This window comes from Callithrix jacchus, chromosome 1 (assembly GCF_049354715.1).
Source record: "Callithrix jacchus isolate 240 chromosome 1, calJac240_pri, whole genome shotgun sequence".
Lineage (NCBI taxonomy): Eukaryota > Metazoa > Chordata > Mammalia > Primates > Cebidae > Callithrix > Callithrix jacchus.
Window position 1 is genome coordinate 24,636,861 of NC_133502.1, and position 16,142 is coordinate 24,653,002.

Consider the following 16,142-nt stretch of genomic DNA (forward strand, 5'->3'; position numbering starts at 1 on the left):
ATCTAAGCTCTAGAGCTGTTGATATTTTAAGGTGTATTGTTTGGATAAATGGAAGCTGGATGAACAACCCACAACGTGTACTTTTCTAAGCAATTTTTTTAGCCTGATAAGGAATTAACATCTTCAGAATAATAATGCATGATGTACAAGCCTTCTCATAATCATTTTAGAATTATAACTTTTTATGAGCAAAGGATCCCTGGATTTAATACAGAAATCTCTGCTATAAACTTTGGAATGTTTTTCATTGAACATTGGAATTGGAATAAACATTGGACATCTGAGTTTTCTTGCCTTGAATGTAGTTTTCAGTATTAAAGAATTATTTATTTATGATAGACCGGATAAAGAAAATGTGGCACATATACACCATGGAATATTATGCAGCCATAAAAAAGAATGAGTTCATATCCTTTGCATGGACACGGATGAATCTGGAAACCATCATTTTCAGCAAACTGACACAAGAACAGAAATCCAGACACCTCATGTTCTCACTCATAAGTGGGTGTTGAACAATGAGAACACATGGACACAGGGAGGGGAACATCACATGCTGAGGTCTGTTGTGGGGTAGGAAACTGGGGGAGGAATAGCAGGGGGTGCGGAGATTGGGGAGGGATAACATTAGGAGAAATACCTAATGGAGGTAACGAGGGTTTGGAGGCAGCAAACCACCACGGCATGTATATACCTCTGTAACAAACCTGCATGATCTGCACATTTACCCGAGAACTTACAGTATAATAAAAACATACAAAAAAAAAAGAAAAAACATTATTTCTTAAAACATGTCAAATTTAGGAAGGAAGAAAAGCCACTCTCTCAGATATCTCCCAGTTCTCTAAACAGGTTTGTAAAACAGGCTTCTTCCTTTAAAACTTTCAAGGACTTCCTCTTACCTTATAAAAATTATCATTTTCCTTAGTCTGGGCTAATATAAGTTTTCTCCAAGCTGATCATAATTTTTTTCCATGACTTACCTGTCATAACTCCCCTGTGCAGGACCTCTGTTCAGGTTATTTTTTCTAATCACTCACCTCTTCTAGATTTTGGCCTCCCTTAAAGTCCTTTACGTTATGTTTGAAATCTCCTACTTGCCTTCTTAACAAGATCAAATTTTACCCACCTTCCAGTATTAAATCCATGTTTGCTTATCCTCAGTCTAGATCCCTGCTGTGGTTACCGTCTTCCACTTTCGCATGTGCAGCCCTGTCTCCTCCTCTTACCCCTTTGGCCCCACTTAGTACAGACTGCATGCTGGAGGCAAATCTCTCACCACCGTCTTACAGCGTATTTCAGTTCATTTTGACCAGTGTTCCCAGAGAGGCTGCCTGATGCCAAAGAAGGAGAATTTGAGAATCAAAGATGAAGGAAACCTATTCCTTGCCCTCAAATATCTCAGCTTCAAATAGGGAAAGGCAAATTAACAAATATTAACATGAATAATGTATTATGTTGATATAATAATATTAACAAACGTATGTATTACAGTAGAGAAGGAAGCAATTAATGGCTTAAAAAATGTGTAGCAATGATTTCCAAACCCAGACCTTCAAGGGTAATTGTAAAAGAAAAAGAGGATATTCTTATAGAGCCATAGAATTTTGATTCAGGATTCAGTTGTATAGGACAGAATCCACCCTACCTATTCAAGTAGAAAATAATTTGGTTTGGGAAAATAATCACTGGAAGACTCTAAGTTGGACTTTCAGAAATGACCCTTAAAGGACACCACAGAGTTACTAAGTAACAGAGTTACTAAGACAGTTACAGCCTTATGTTAGGTCAGGAAGCCTCTAGGCAAATGGAGAAGCTGCTGCTAGTTACTGATTCTGTCCCTGCTCCCATCTGCCCAAGTAGCATATGCATTCCCAACCACTCCACATTGAAGGAGGGACTAGACCTGGAGCTTCCCACTGCGAGGGAAAATCATCTTCACTGAGGCTTATCAGGGAACACAGCAGAAGCAGCAGCAGCGTGGCCCTCACTACATCTGCTTCTGAGTCTTGTGCCATCACACCAGACTGGTGGAAACTAAAGAGCAACTGGATCCCAGGGGCAAGGCCGTGTGGAAAACAGCCTTCTCCTTTTCAGCCTCGGCGGTACAAGCAGGAGCCAGGGTGGATGGGCGATGCCATTCCAACACAGCACCTACCTAGTGTTTGGGAAGTTGTGTCAGAAGTTCAGTTTCATATAGAAAAAGCGGTAGGTGGGTGGCCTGTCTAAGAAGGTTGGGTTGGACCAAGCCATGAGTAAATACGCGCGTACAACCAAGGGCTTTGTCCTCTTGACACTGTTAGCTCGTTAAGTGTTGTTAGACGGGGTAGGAAGATGAAGCAATGAAAGAAAAAAAAAAGGTCGGGTGCGGTGGCTCACGCCTGTAATCCCAGCACTTTGGGAGGCCGAGGCGGGTGGATCACGAGGTCAAGAGATCGAGACCATCCTGGTCAACATGGTGAAACCCCGTCTCTACTAAAAATACAAAAAATTAGCTGGGCATGGTGGCACGTGCCTGTAATCCCAGCTACTCAGGAGGCTGAGGCAGGAGAATTGCCTGAACCCAGGAGGCGGAGGTTGCGGTGAGCCGAGATCGCGCCATTGCACTCCAGCCTGGGTAGCAAGAACGAAACTTTGTCTCAAAAAAAAAAAAAAAAAAAAAAAAGAAAGAAAGAAAAGCAGAGGGCCTGATACAGGTGATATTGGTAAAGTAGTAAAGGGGCCTTTGGAAATGCCTGTCAAGGTCTGCATTTGAGCAATAGTGACGGGCAAGAGACGGCGTTTGGAGGAAGCAGGGACGGTGACTGACAGCACGTGCGAAGCTAAGGAGGCACAGCCTGGAAGGACAGTGAGGGCTCTCGTCAGACTCCCTGACAGAGGCTGGTGTTACAGCAACCAAGAGGAACCCCTGGAGGATGCCGCAGCTTGGGAGGAATGCTGTGCGGTTTTAGATGTTCCGAGTTTGAGGGTTTGTCATGCAGCTTCTAAAATGACGTTGAAAACAGTTGGTGCTGAGATAAAATAGGTTGCTTGTTTTTGGACGTGTGGTTACAGACTTGGAAATGCGTATCTTGATTATGGCACTCAGGGAAAGAATGGAAGAGACGGAGCATGGAAGTTAGTAGAAAAGGAGTATGCTAAAAACAAGGGAAGGAAGAAGAGGGTCAATAGGAAGTGCACCTGGGTGATGTGGTGGTCGGGCTGAAGAGGAGCTTTGAGAGGCACTGCAGTGCCGCGGTCTCTGAAGAAGGTTGGGTGGTGAGTGGCATGTCGGAGGGAAATCCACGGAGGATTTTATATGTATGTAAAGTGTGTATCAATATATATTATATGTTTATGTATAGTGTATATATGATTAAAATATAACTATATGTACATATTTAGAGATACAAATAGAAATATATATATACATACATTTATATTTATTAAATATTTATATATTTACTATAATAAATATGTGTTTATATATTAAATATTTATATATACATATACAAATTTATGAATATGTGTACATATGTATATATATATCAAATTTATCAATATATATTTTTATATATACATATATACATATATTTCTATTTGTATATATTTATATATATAAATATGTATATATTTATGTATAATATATTATATGTTTATACTTTATATATAATGTATATGTATATATTTACATTTAAATTTTTATATATTTGTAAATTTATATACATAAATTTTACATAAAATGTATATATTTTATGTAAAATTTATGTTCTTTAAATTTGAGAGATTTTACTTTTAAAAATTCTTTAGAAAAACAGGAATCTTTGTGTATTTCAATTTTTTAGCCTGTATTTTCTTCACAGTAAATATTTGTTGAATTTCTAGGCAGCATTTAACAATTTACAATAAAAAACGACGATTTTAGAAAATTACTTTTCTAAAGGTTTTATGGAAGCGATGGTAAGCGGATCTATATTTGATACGCCTTCTGAGTCTGTTTGTATTCTGTATTGGAGACGCACTAGATGTTCAATAAATGCTAATTGCATTAAAGTAAGGGGAAATGTCCTTTGGAATAATAGTTTAAAAATTATGTTGAGTTTAAAAAGTTGCTCTACATTCACTTACAATTTCAACTTTTAGTTTTAATTATTTTTAGAAAATTTTGAAGCAAACAACTAAGTTTAAATTAACAGTTATTTCACTGAGTTCCGATAGAAATAAAGCGAAACAGGGGATACCAGTTGATTAGTTGGTTCACAGCCTAAATCCCTGTGGAAACATGAATGTTCCTTAAAATCACCTTTATTTTTTTAAACAAGATTTTATCATGGGAGTCAGTTTTGTGGTTTTATGAAAATCTTTTATTGTACTGAGATGTATTAATGAGTCTTAGCCAAAAGATTCCCTGAGGACTCATTCACATGTTACATGTTACAGTGTAGATTATATGTAATTTGTGGCAATATGTCAAGCCACATACCATTTGAATAGTCAAATGTAGACACACTTAAATTTTGAGCTATTGCAGTTTCAGAAAAAGCAGCAACACATTCTGCATGTTATAAATCAAGAGATGTAGAAGAAGTTAACTGATTTGAAATCAACATGCAAGGTCTAGTTTGGACAATAGGATGAACATTGCTGAATAGTTCTCCTGTAGTAAAGTTGGCCCCAAGGGACAGCTCAATGGCCCTGGGTCCTTGGTTTTGTTGTGACTTTTTTGGCCAGGGGATGGGATAGAACACATCTTTCTTATCACCACTTGTTCCTCCATAACGGAATTACCTGGTCTTTTTAGTGGAAATTCATTACATCTCATAGGAAGAATGATTATTACTGCTGGATGATATTGGCAACCAGCCTCACCTGGAGGGACTCACCTATCCTGAAAGCTCTGACCAGGAAGCCTAGCCACACTTCACAGTCTTGTTTGGAACAGAGACTCAGAGGTGCTTTTAGAAATGTTTAAGCAACATTATTTAAATTATAGCTGAAAATGTTCTGTAAACACATTTGAATTTTTCATTACTCATAGGAGCATGGTATGTTTCCCAATCTCCATTACAGAAATATTTTAAAGTAAATGGGAAAAGGCTGTACATGAAATATTAACAGGGTCTCATTGATGATCATGAATCTGAATTATGGAAAGCTTGTAGGGTTTTTTGGTTAGTTATTTGTTTTAGCAAACATTAAATCATACATGGGATTATCACTTATAGGGGCTGTTCTTAAAATTCTACTGGTGATTAGCATGATGGATAAGCATTAAATTCAGAAATGTGTCTAATTTTATTGGCTATTAAAATTAAGAGTCTTGAAGTAAGAAAGAATTATAGTTTGGCAAAAGACATTGGCTCTTAGGAGAGTTAAATTTCCATTAAGGTGATTCTAAACTAACTTTCGTAAGAAATAGTATTTTTAAGTTCCTAAATTTTTATGTGAGATGAGCAGATAGATCAGGAGATACTAAAACAACCCTAAGTAATGAAAATTGCCTTAGGGAAAATATAGGTAAAAATTAATAGTTATACAATGTATGACATCTACCTTTATGACACTTGTTTGTTGTCTGCATAGAATCTTCGTCTGAAAGTTTAGTATGAAAATTTATTTTAGCATGAAGCGAATCTCTTTCGATCTCGGATAAGCATCCCATTGTGATTGGCCTGAATGGTCTATAGGCATCAGGTTGGTGATATCGTTCTTACACCTAGATGATGCATCCCCGTCCTAGCTCCTTCTGCCTGCAAACACTTATGCATTATAACGGGTTGAATGGGAGCCCTCCAAAAATATTTCCAGGCCCTCATCCCTGGAGGCTGTGAATATGACCTTATGACCTTATTTAGAAAAAGGGTCTTCATTTATATAATTAAGTTACTGGTCTTGAGATGAGGAAATGATTCTGGATTATCTGGGTGGACTCTACATCCAAAGCATACTCTAAGAGTTAGGCAGAGAGAGATTTGAGAGAGAAAAGGAGGAGGCCACGTGACCACGGGGTCAGCTATTGAAATAGCCAGGAGCTGAGGAACACCTGGAACTCCCAGAAGCTGGAAGAGGCAGAAAGGGTCCCACTGAGCCTCTGGGGGTGCAGATTGGCCGGATATCAGGGTGCTGGCCTCCTGTCCTGAGAGAGAACACTTTTCTCTTGTTTTGAGCCACCTGATTTCTTGTTATTTGTTGCAGCAGCCCTAGGAAACTAATAAAGTATTTATTGGTTCATCTCGACAGATGACAAGAGAAGTGAGTAGTTTTATCAGGCAACATTGTAGAGTTTCCTTGCCATGTTTGATTCGTTTTTAAGTGATTCCTATACTTGTCTCTCTCAGGTTTTGCTCATGTGCTTTTCCTTACCTGGAACACCCCTTTTCTTTCTCTTTCCAAATCTTATCTTCCCTCAAATCAGGGTCTTGGTCTGATTCAAATTTTCTTGATCTCATTCCACCCTCATCCATAATGATTCCTCGCAATGATGATTCTTTGCAATTCCTTGCAGTAATATTGCAAGCAATAATGAAGCTTGCGTGACATTTTCGTGTTTGCGAAGTACTTCTGTGGTGTTGTCATCACATTCTTGAATATAAATATTACTATTTCTGTTTGCCAGGTAAATAAGCCCTGGTGAAGTCCAGTGATCCACCAGATTTCACAGCTGCATATGAATGTCCTAAGCCTGCCAAAACCAAGTACGGTAACCTGGATAGCTTAAAACAACAGAGATTTATTTTTTCACAGTGCCGAAGGATAGAAATTCAAAGTCAAGCATTGGCAGGATTGGACTGTTCCAAGCCTCTCTACCAGCTTCTGGTGGTAGCCAGCCATTGGCATCCCTGCCTTGCAGGCCCCCATTCCTGGCTTGCAAACCTATCACCCCAATCTGTGCCTCCATCACATGGCCCTGTCCCTCTGTGTGTTCTCTCCTCTTCTCGCAAAGATTTAATCCAGCATGACCACACCTTAATTCAGGCATTTTTATCTGCAAAGACCCTATTGTCAAATAAGGTCATATTCTGCTGATCTGGTTGGACGTGAATTTTAGGGTACACTATGCAAGCTGGTACAAGCTAGCAGTGACAGCACTGTGTCTTGTTTTCCCCAAGTTCCCTGTGCATTTCTCTCTTCACGACATTGTGGGGTGAAATTCCTAAGGTGTTTCTGGTCTGTCCTCATAGAATTCAGGTGGCATAGAGGAAGGAGGGTGGAAAGGGCAGGAGCCCTGCTTGGGGCACAGCTGTTCCAGGATTTGATTTCCAGCTCCATTGCTGTGTGTCTCTGAGGAGGGTAAGGACCCTCAGTTGTCACACCATGAAATTTATCATTAAATAAAATATAATTATGAACCTCATAAACTTGTCCTGAAGATTAAGTACAGGGCAAGCAATAAATGCAGGTGCCATTGTTTTTACTAATTTTTCCATGTATGTGAGTCACATGTTTCCTCAACAATGGCTGAAGATCTTCAGAGCAGGAATAACACAGTAGTTAGTAAAATTTTAAATTCATCAGTAACAGGTATTGAATACCAGAAGATATTTCAGGGGTCATCAAATCAACTTTTGCTGTATATTCAGATGAGAATATTGGTGGCCCCATTGGGTTACTCAAATGAAGAAAGTGGTAAAATGTCCTTGATTTGTTTTAAAAAAGAGTTAATTCTTTTATCTTATAAAAGTGTTGATTTTATATAAAGTAATACTTTAGAAATCATGTTAGAATGTTCATTTTTTATTTTTATGTTTCTTTGAGATGGAGTCTTGCTCTGTCACCCAGGCGGGAGTGCAGTGGTGCGATCTTGGCTCACTGCAACCTCCCCCTCATGTGTTCAAGCGATTCTCCTGCCTCAGCCTCATGAGTAGCTGGGATTACAGGCACCTGTAACCATGCCCAGCTAATTTTTCATATGTTTAATAGAGACAGGTTTTCACCATGTTGGCCAGGCTGGTCTTGAACTCCTGATCTCAGTTGATCCACTCTCCTTGGCCTCCCACCCTAAGCATTTTTACATAATGTGCTGTAGGAATCTCTGCCTATTCAGCTTCTCAGTTCCACCTGTGTCAGGAACACCTTTTATAACCTGTCCTTCACTTCCTCTGGAGATTTGTGGGAGACACATTGTACCCAAGACTTTGAGAGTGAACTTTTAAATTAAAAAACAAAGAACATGAACTAATCAATAGGGCAGTTTTCATTTATTTTCTCTCCTTTTCTCCAGGCAGAATCCCCAGACATAACAATCAAATCTGTCTGGTCTAAGCCAAACTGATACTCTTAAAAGCTATTTGACAAAGATATTTTGACTTGCACAGAAGGGGCTTAATTTACATCTGTATTTGTTCACCTCTTGAGCAGATGTTTTGAAAATAAAACGTAGCTCTACCAGGCTCCGGGTGTTCCACCGCTTACATGAATTTCACCTTGGGCAGAAATTGTGCAGGAGGCATTATCCACCTTTTCTTACCTAGGTTTTATTAAGACAAAATGTAATATCTCATTTGGGGAATCTTCTGTGTCTTCAACGATTTAATATACTCCATTGTCTTTGTGAGCTCACAGAAAGTTATGTAACTGGATTTTCCACAATATTGATAGTTTACGGCTAGTTGATTAGTATATTTTTTCACAAAGGAATCAATGAGGTACATTTATAGATTTCAGCTGTGTCATTTTCAAGGGAATATCTGTATCCAGATTTCTAGATATCTAGACAGGACTCTTAACAACATTGGTATATGATCCTAATTACCTTCTCTGTTGATTAGTATTCATCAACTTAAAGTGAATCAGAAGGAACACACAAACAAACAAAAAACACTAGTGGAAAGAATCACTTAACGGAAAAGTAAAATAATAGAGGCTGTTGCTTATAAATATTGACAATATATAGCGATCACTTTAACACTACAGAAGACACTGAGACTCTTCTTAGCAAACCTCAGATAGAAAGCTGAAGCCAGGCAGGGAAAATAATTGGACACATTTACATTTGCTGAAAATGATCACTTATTTATTTTGCTAAAATCCAATCTTCACATATATTCTGATGTAATATAATGAATTCAAGGGTTTATCTCAAAACTCTGCATTTTAAATTATCACCACTTCCAATACCACAAAAGTGGTTTAATTAAACATTTAATTCCAACCACTTCTTTCCTAAGGATTATATTTTTCATCATGTAAATAACATGATAGAGAAAGGGATTATAAATTTGATGGATGTGTGAATGTACTTTCCTTTTGTGAATATTGATGATGTTTCTCAGAGCAGGGAGCTTATCAACGCCCAGGATTCAGTTGAATATATGCGATGATTCCCAGATCTGCACTCTATTTCTGCTGTGGGCTGTATATTGACTTCTTAATATCTCCATTAGTACAGCATGTTAAATTCCACAGGAGCAAAGTCAACTAAACTCTCTACCCATCTTCCTCTTTCATTCTTTCTTTCTTAACTTGCTTCAAACAAGTAGAAAAATAAAACTGATTTTCTGTATTTGTCCCACCTTTCAATTCATGGCAAAACCAGACACCCAATTACTTACCAAGTACAAGCTACTCCCTTTCTTATTTCACTCTCAATCCAAATACTTCACTTCTCATCCCAGTATCCTAGTTCACATCACCCTCCTTGCTCTCTGGACCACTTCAGTAGTCCCTCAACACTGATCGATGGAATGAGGACTAATTATCATTAAAGAATAAAGGAATGAATGAATTTTGTTTTGTTTTGATTTGATTTTTGAGATGGAGTCTCTCTGTCACCCAGGCTGGAGTGCAATGGCTCGATCTCGGCTCACTGCAACTTCTGCCTCCCAGGTTCAAGCGATTCTCCAGCCTCAGCCTCCCTAGTAGCTGGGACTACAGGCATCTGCCACCATGCCCAGCTAGTTTTTGTATTTTCAATAGGGATGGGGTTTCACCATGCTGGCCAGATTGGTCTCAAACTCCTGACTTCAAGTGATCCACCCACCTCAGCCTCCCAAAGTGCTGGCGAATGAATATTTTTACTTAAAGGAATACTAACTTCCTCTAATTTATTCAGGTTTTTTCTCTTTGACAGCTCTCTTCAAAATTAAATGTGATTACTTTGATTTGATTTGTTAATGACAGGCCTAAACTATTGGCACTGATGGATGCTCCATTTGGCAACTGTGCATAAATAACCCCTTTTAAACATTTCTATCCCCAACCTTATTTCTCATAGTCTAAGAATAAAGTTTGCTTTCTCTTTTCAAAACCAGAATTTCCAAATCATTTTCACATTTTTGTTTTTCATCTACCTGGTAGTAAAACAGATACAATTCAGAGGATGTATTTGAGATTCCATAATATTATGGGCTTATATTGCTTTTTAAAATATATTCAGCAGGATTAATTTTTTCCTTGTAATCAGATAAAAACTTGGACAGCTCCAGTAATATTTTTGGTCTCTCTCTGGTCATACAATGTCATTTATTTGCTCTCATTGGCACTCACAGACCCAATTCAGTAATTAAGAACTATAATCATCAAAACAGCAGACTTTACAGAAACTTAAGTCACCTCCTGCCTCAGATACTGCCTGGACACTGTACAGTGGCCTAGAAAGTACGTTTTTCTTCCTTTTCATGCCAAGCTCTGCCTCCTCTGACCTGCATTGTTTCAGTGTGCTGTCCTGCACACTGTACTTCGAATGTGCAAAGCGAACACTCACTCAGGTGCTTTCTCCGGCCTCTTAGAGGGACCGCCCATCCCAGGTGTGGGTGATGCTCATTTTCGGCTGACTCCTCCCCCTCAACCCTGGTTTGGCATTTGATTCCACATAGACCCTCTCTATAGACACCATTATTCCCAACCTCCCCTGTTGGATTTAACACAGCTCTGGCTTGTGTACCAAATCGAGCCCCACCACCATGTCCTTTGCAATCCAAACCCCCATCTGTGGTATGGTCTTTGTTTCCATGTGCTGGCCCAGAACAGCTCAGGCCACTGCAGCAGAAGCTGTTCTTTCCCCCTCCCACATCGTCCCACACATCCCCATCCTTTGTGCTTCTTCCCACGGCCAAATGCCAGTGCACAGCATCTCCCTAGCCAGAGGTACAATGCAAAGGTTTAAGAAGGTTCCCATGAAGCCTCCCTTCTCTTGATTTAGAGGACACACATAAGTGCGGAAAGCACTTATGGCCATATGTGGATGCTATTAAAGCAATAAAGAAATCACTGTTGTGTACTCAAACTGAGTACAAGATCAGTACATTGATAGATGTAAACTTTGGTGTATGAATTAAGCACAGTAGAGAGCTAGCGAGATGGGCACACACACATAAATGCCACTGCTGACAGACACCGTGTATTATCCATGCTGCAGTCTTGGATATTCGTCAATGTCTAAACTGTCACCGAGGGCAGCTTTGTTAGAGGAACTTTAACTTTTAGCACTTCAACTATATGGAAATGTAGATTTCCATATGAGAAATATATTCAAGATATATGTGAGATAATATGCTGTAATTAGCATTTGATTTGACCATACCTAACGAGGCAGCCTGTGCTTTAGGAAACTCTAATTTTAGAGAATTGCAAATAATTCTCTAATTTTCACATAAATTAGGGATAATCTTAGCTAGGTAGGACTAATAGGGTAGGAAAATAAGGTGTTTTTATAAGAGATGTAAGTGATGAATCTCTAGGCAAGGCCCCTAAAAGCCCTCCACGGGGCACAATGTCACAGTTTGGCTATTCAGAGGCATTTGTCTGTGCACTTACGGAATGACAGAGAGCCGAAGAGTGGCAACATCCATATTTTTACCCTTTGTCCAAGGCTCCATTTCTTCTCGTCTCTCCTTTCTGTGGCCTGTGAGGCAGTGCAGCACTGCGGAGGGTCCTGGGACCCACAGGGCTCTCTGCACAGTACTCACTCTGCGGCTCAGATGGCTTATTTCTCCTACAGCAGATGATTCTCACTTGCTTCTGTCTGTCAGCCTTCATCATCCCACGTCATTCTCTTTGCTTTCCTTTATACCTTCAAGAGCTCCGTTATCTTTCTTTAAGAGTCTTAAACAGTGCTGTGCAGCATCTATCCCTGACTTCTCCTGAGCTATGTAGCAGGAAGAAGCTTCTAAGCTGTCAGGAACAAGGCGGAGTAGACAAAACAAGAAAATGGAAAATCATGGAGGTTGATGAGGATTCCATCTCAGGAATAAACTGTACCAAACTTTTCAGGAGCAGAAAATGATTGCAGAGAATAGATTCCCCAGGAAAAGTTGAGCAGACAGACTGGGGACACTGAAGCAATGTAGAGATTATCCACAGCAGGAAGTAGCCACATTTCCTAAGGCTGAAGGATCATGGGCGGAGAAGGTAGCTCTGGACCCCAGGAGGTGAGGGCAGAAGGTGAAAGCCACGTGTTTCCACAGGGCCACTGCCCTGTAAGAATAGGGACTATGAAAAGTGGGCTACAAGACACCAATGGAGTCAGGGAGGAAATTCGGCATGGTTAGGAGGGAAGATAATTGCCAAAGCTTGGACTCTCCTCCTGCCTTGTCATTTTCTGCATTGCTTTTGGGGGTGCAGCCCTACCTGGAAGGACAGGCTGATGCCCTGAGAACCCCACTGCCTCCACGCATCTCAGAGCAGAAAAGGGCACAGATTCATCTGAGAGCAAATGGGAGAAAGACATCACAATTTGCAGTAGAGTTCAAGTCTCTTGAAAGGGCATACCTAGGCAAAATTAGATTCAATAGCTATAGACATACAAGTTGAAGGTTGGCTACCTCTGGAAAAAGGAATTAGAGGTAATTTTTAATTTTGTTGCTTTTAGCATATTCCAAATTTTATGAATGTGTATGTGATATGGTTAGGCTTTGTGTCCCCACCCAAATCTCATCTTGAATTATACTCACTATAATCCCCAAGGGAGAGACCAGGTGGAGGTAATTGAATCACAGGGGTGGTTTTCCCTGAGCTGGTCTCATGAAAGTGAGTTCTAACAAGATCTGATGGTTTTATAAGGGGTCTTTCCCCTTCGCTCAGCACTTCACCTTCCTGCTGCCTTGTGAAGAAGGTGCCTTGTTTCCCCTTTGCCCTCTGCTTGATTGTAAGTTTCCTGAGGCCTCCCCAGCTATGCTGAACTGAGTCAATTAAAACTCTTTCCTTTATAAATTGCCCAGTCTCAGACAGTTCTTTGTATCTGTGTGAAAACAGACAAATACAACATGTAACATATTTTACAAAATATTTTTAAAAGGTTAGCCCCCTGCTGTTTTCCTTGGCTTATTAATAGTTTACTCTTTTAACCCTGCTAACCTCCTCAATCCAGTGATGATATTGTAATACACTTTGGTATCAGCCATATCAAAGCCAATCTGAAAATCTAAATAGATGATGTCTATCCATGCCCATTTGCTAAATTTACATATAGGACATCCCTAGCTCCCTAAAATAATGATTTTATTGATGGATTGTATTAATCAATAACATCATTAAAATTTAGTGTGAACTGGCCAGAGATCAAAACTCAAATAGGTAAGAAACTGTGGATCAGAGAAGCTGATTATTATGTTCTCACAATTAATTATCATAGCATGTGGCTCATGAGTGTTTCTATAGGTTGAGAGGCAGAAACTATAATAGAATGAGAATTCCTTCTTCTTAACCCTAGGGTTTTTGTTCCTTCTATTTTACCACACTCTCATTATTATGTCATTTTCTCCAAAATTCCAACACCGTATATGGCGTATATAGGGTACCACGATAACCAGGGATTATTGAAAAATACTGTGCTTTATTGCTACCCTCTTAGATAAAGTATTTGAAAGTTTTTCCTTTACAAGAACTTTTCAAAAAATGCTAACTCCCCTGAGAAAAGTAGCTTAGCCTTGAGTGTAACTATAGTGTAATTTCATCCTAAACTTATCAGCATTTAAAAGCACATCCTATATCTTCTCTGATGGCTGTTCTCAGAAGGATTGTGATTCTTTATTTAAAATGCACTGTGGGCCAGGAGCAGTAGCTCACCCCCATAATCCCAACACTTTGGGAGTCAGAGGCGGGTGGGTCACTTGGGGTCGGGAGTTTGAGTCCAGCCTGGCCAACATGGTGAAACCCCGTCTCCACTAAAAATACAAAAATGAGCTGGGTGTGGTGGTGCACGCCTATAATCCCAGCTACTTGGGAAGCTGAGCAGGAGAATTATTTGACCTGGGAGGTAGAAGTTGCAGTGAGCAGAGATTATGCCGCTGCACTCCAGCCTGCGTGACAAAATAAGACCCTGTTTCAAATAAGTATTATATCAAATGCACTATGAACACTTACTGTCTGCAAACCCTGCTCCCATGCTCCTTTCTCACTTGCCAGCACCACATGGGACTGAGTTAATAGAGCATCCTAAGCTCCTAGAAGCTGGAGCTGTAATTCTCATAATTAATGTGTATCCAGATCAACTGGGAACAAGTTTAAAATGCAGGTTACTAGACTTCTCTCCAGTAAGTAATGACTATAGACATTTGGCGTGAAGTTTACAGCATTTGCATTACCCTGAGCTATATAGCAGGGAATCTGGAAACACATTTTGAGAGACACTAAAATTATTAGCCACATAGTAGGTGCTCACATTTCAGTTTTGCATTGTGCTCTCACTCGGTACAAGGCTGAGAGAGACATGAGGCCGCAGACGTAGAGAACTCACTATTCCCCAGCTGTGGCCAAACCTGGACCTTCTTCAGCAAGGTGAAGTAAACCAATTGCTCTTGCTTTCAGTTCAGGGAATTAAAATCCAGTGTTGGTGGATAGAGCTATTTCTGTGGCGCTCTCTTGCCTTTGGATTTCAGTTTCCTTGGTGATTAGCCAAGCATGAGGCTGACAGCCTTCAGTTAGGAAGAAAATGCATGTGTTTGGCGCTTTTGTAACTTTTGTTTTCTTTGTGAAGCCAGGAAAATCAGTATCTTGACGAATTTTGAGTCACAGACATGGTGAAAGTTTTCTACTCCTTCTTTTCATATATAGCTGACATAATTTATATTTTAATTGTATTTATTGCAGTGCTGGAGTGTTACAGCAAGTACTTCCAAAAAAGCCACATACTGTCACTGCTCTCGAGTTTATATTGCACCCCTCATTTGGCATCCACACTGGAGCATTTAAATGAGGATTGCTAACTGCCGCAGCATAAGCAAAATGCTAAGTTTTCTTTTGAGTTATTTTATTGAATAGAATCATTCCAAAGGAAATTTTGAATACATGACAATTTCCTTAAAGATCCATATTGAGTCGTATGAATATAAATTTCTCTATTACATGCACGAGGGACGCTGCCATGTACTGCATGAATCCTGTCTTCCAAATCTTCAGAAGGAAAAATAAATACATAAAGCCTGAAGATCAGTTATGTAAAGAGAGTGGGAAAAAGAAAGGCATAAACCCAGCCTCTATCTTTGGCTTCTTTCGTGTTTGTCTCTCCTTTCATCCCCCAAATAATAAACCAAAAAAAGGCGAGCAAGGCCGTGAGCCGAGCAGCTGCCCTGAGTTACCCTGGAGAGCCTTCAACCTGCAGTCTTCTCCCTGGTGCTCCAGCGGCACCAACCTGCTCTCCGCAGTGGCTCAGCAAAGAGCAGACCTTTATCTGTCAGCAGACCTGGCACTCCAGACTCACAGAGCTCTAGGTGAATTCTAATACAGGCTGAGTTTCTCCTTGTTGCCTTTTCTTTCCTAGAAATGCTTGTATCACTAGGCTCTGGAGCTCACTTTCCTTTGAATTGTCCAGTAGCCCACTGGCCTTGTCCACACTGTTTTGCAGCTTTTCTTTGTTTCTTCTCAATGCAAAGCTATTGCCTCTTGGTGGTGCTGGAGGCGGCTGCTGTCCGCAAAGTCCAGGTGCTGAGTAGAGATGCTGATGAGTTTCATGGGCTGTCCCTTCTAGGCAGACTTTGCTTCTTTGGAAGCGTTTCCTTCATAAGTTGTCAATGAAATTCAACTGATACAATTATGGGTCTAGAATGAGAAGCTTTTTATTGGGAGGCAGCCTATTTAGCAGCCCCAAGACAGATTACCTAGGTAATGCCATGAGTCCTTCTCAAGTAAGTCATGTATAAAAATCTGGAAAACAGCAGAGAAGAAGGTACAGGTAAGCATTAGAAAATCAATTAGTGATATTCATGAGAAAACTATAGTTACTATGG

The 16,142-nt window shown here is 39.9% G+C and overlaps 1 protein-coding gene across 7 annotated transcripts in view; it reads left to right on the plus strand.

The window, feature by feature from the left end:
• Window positions 1–16,142, plus strand: part of MYO16 (myosin XVI) — a 773,187-nt gene that overhangs the window by 574,848 nt on the left and 182,197 nt on the right. The gene's annotated exons all lie outside the window — the stretch shown is intronic.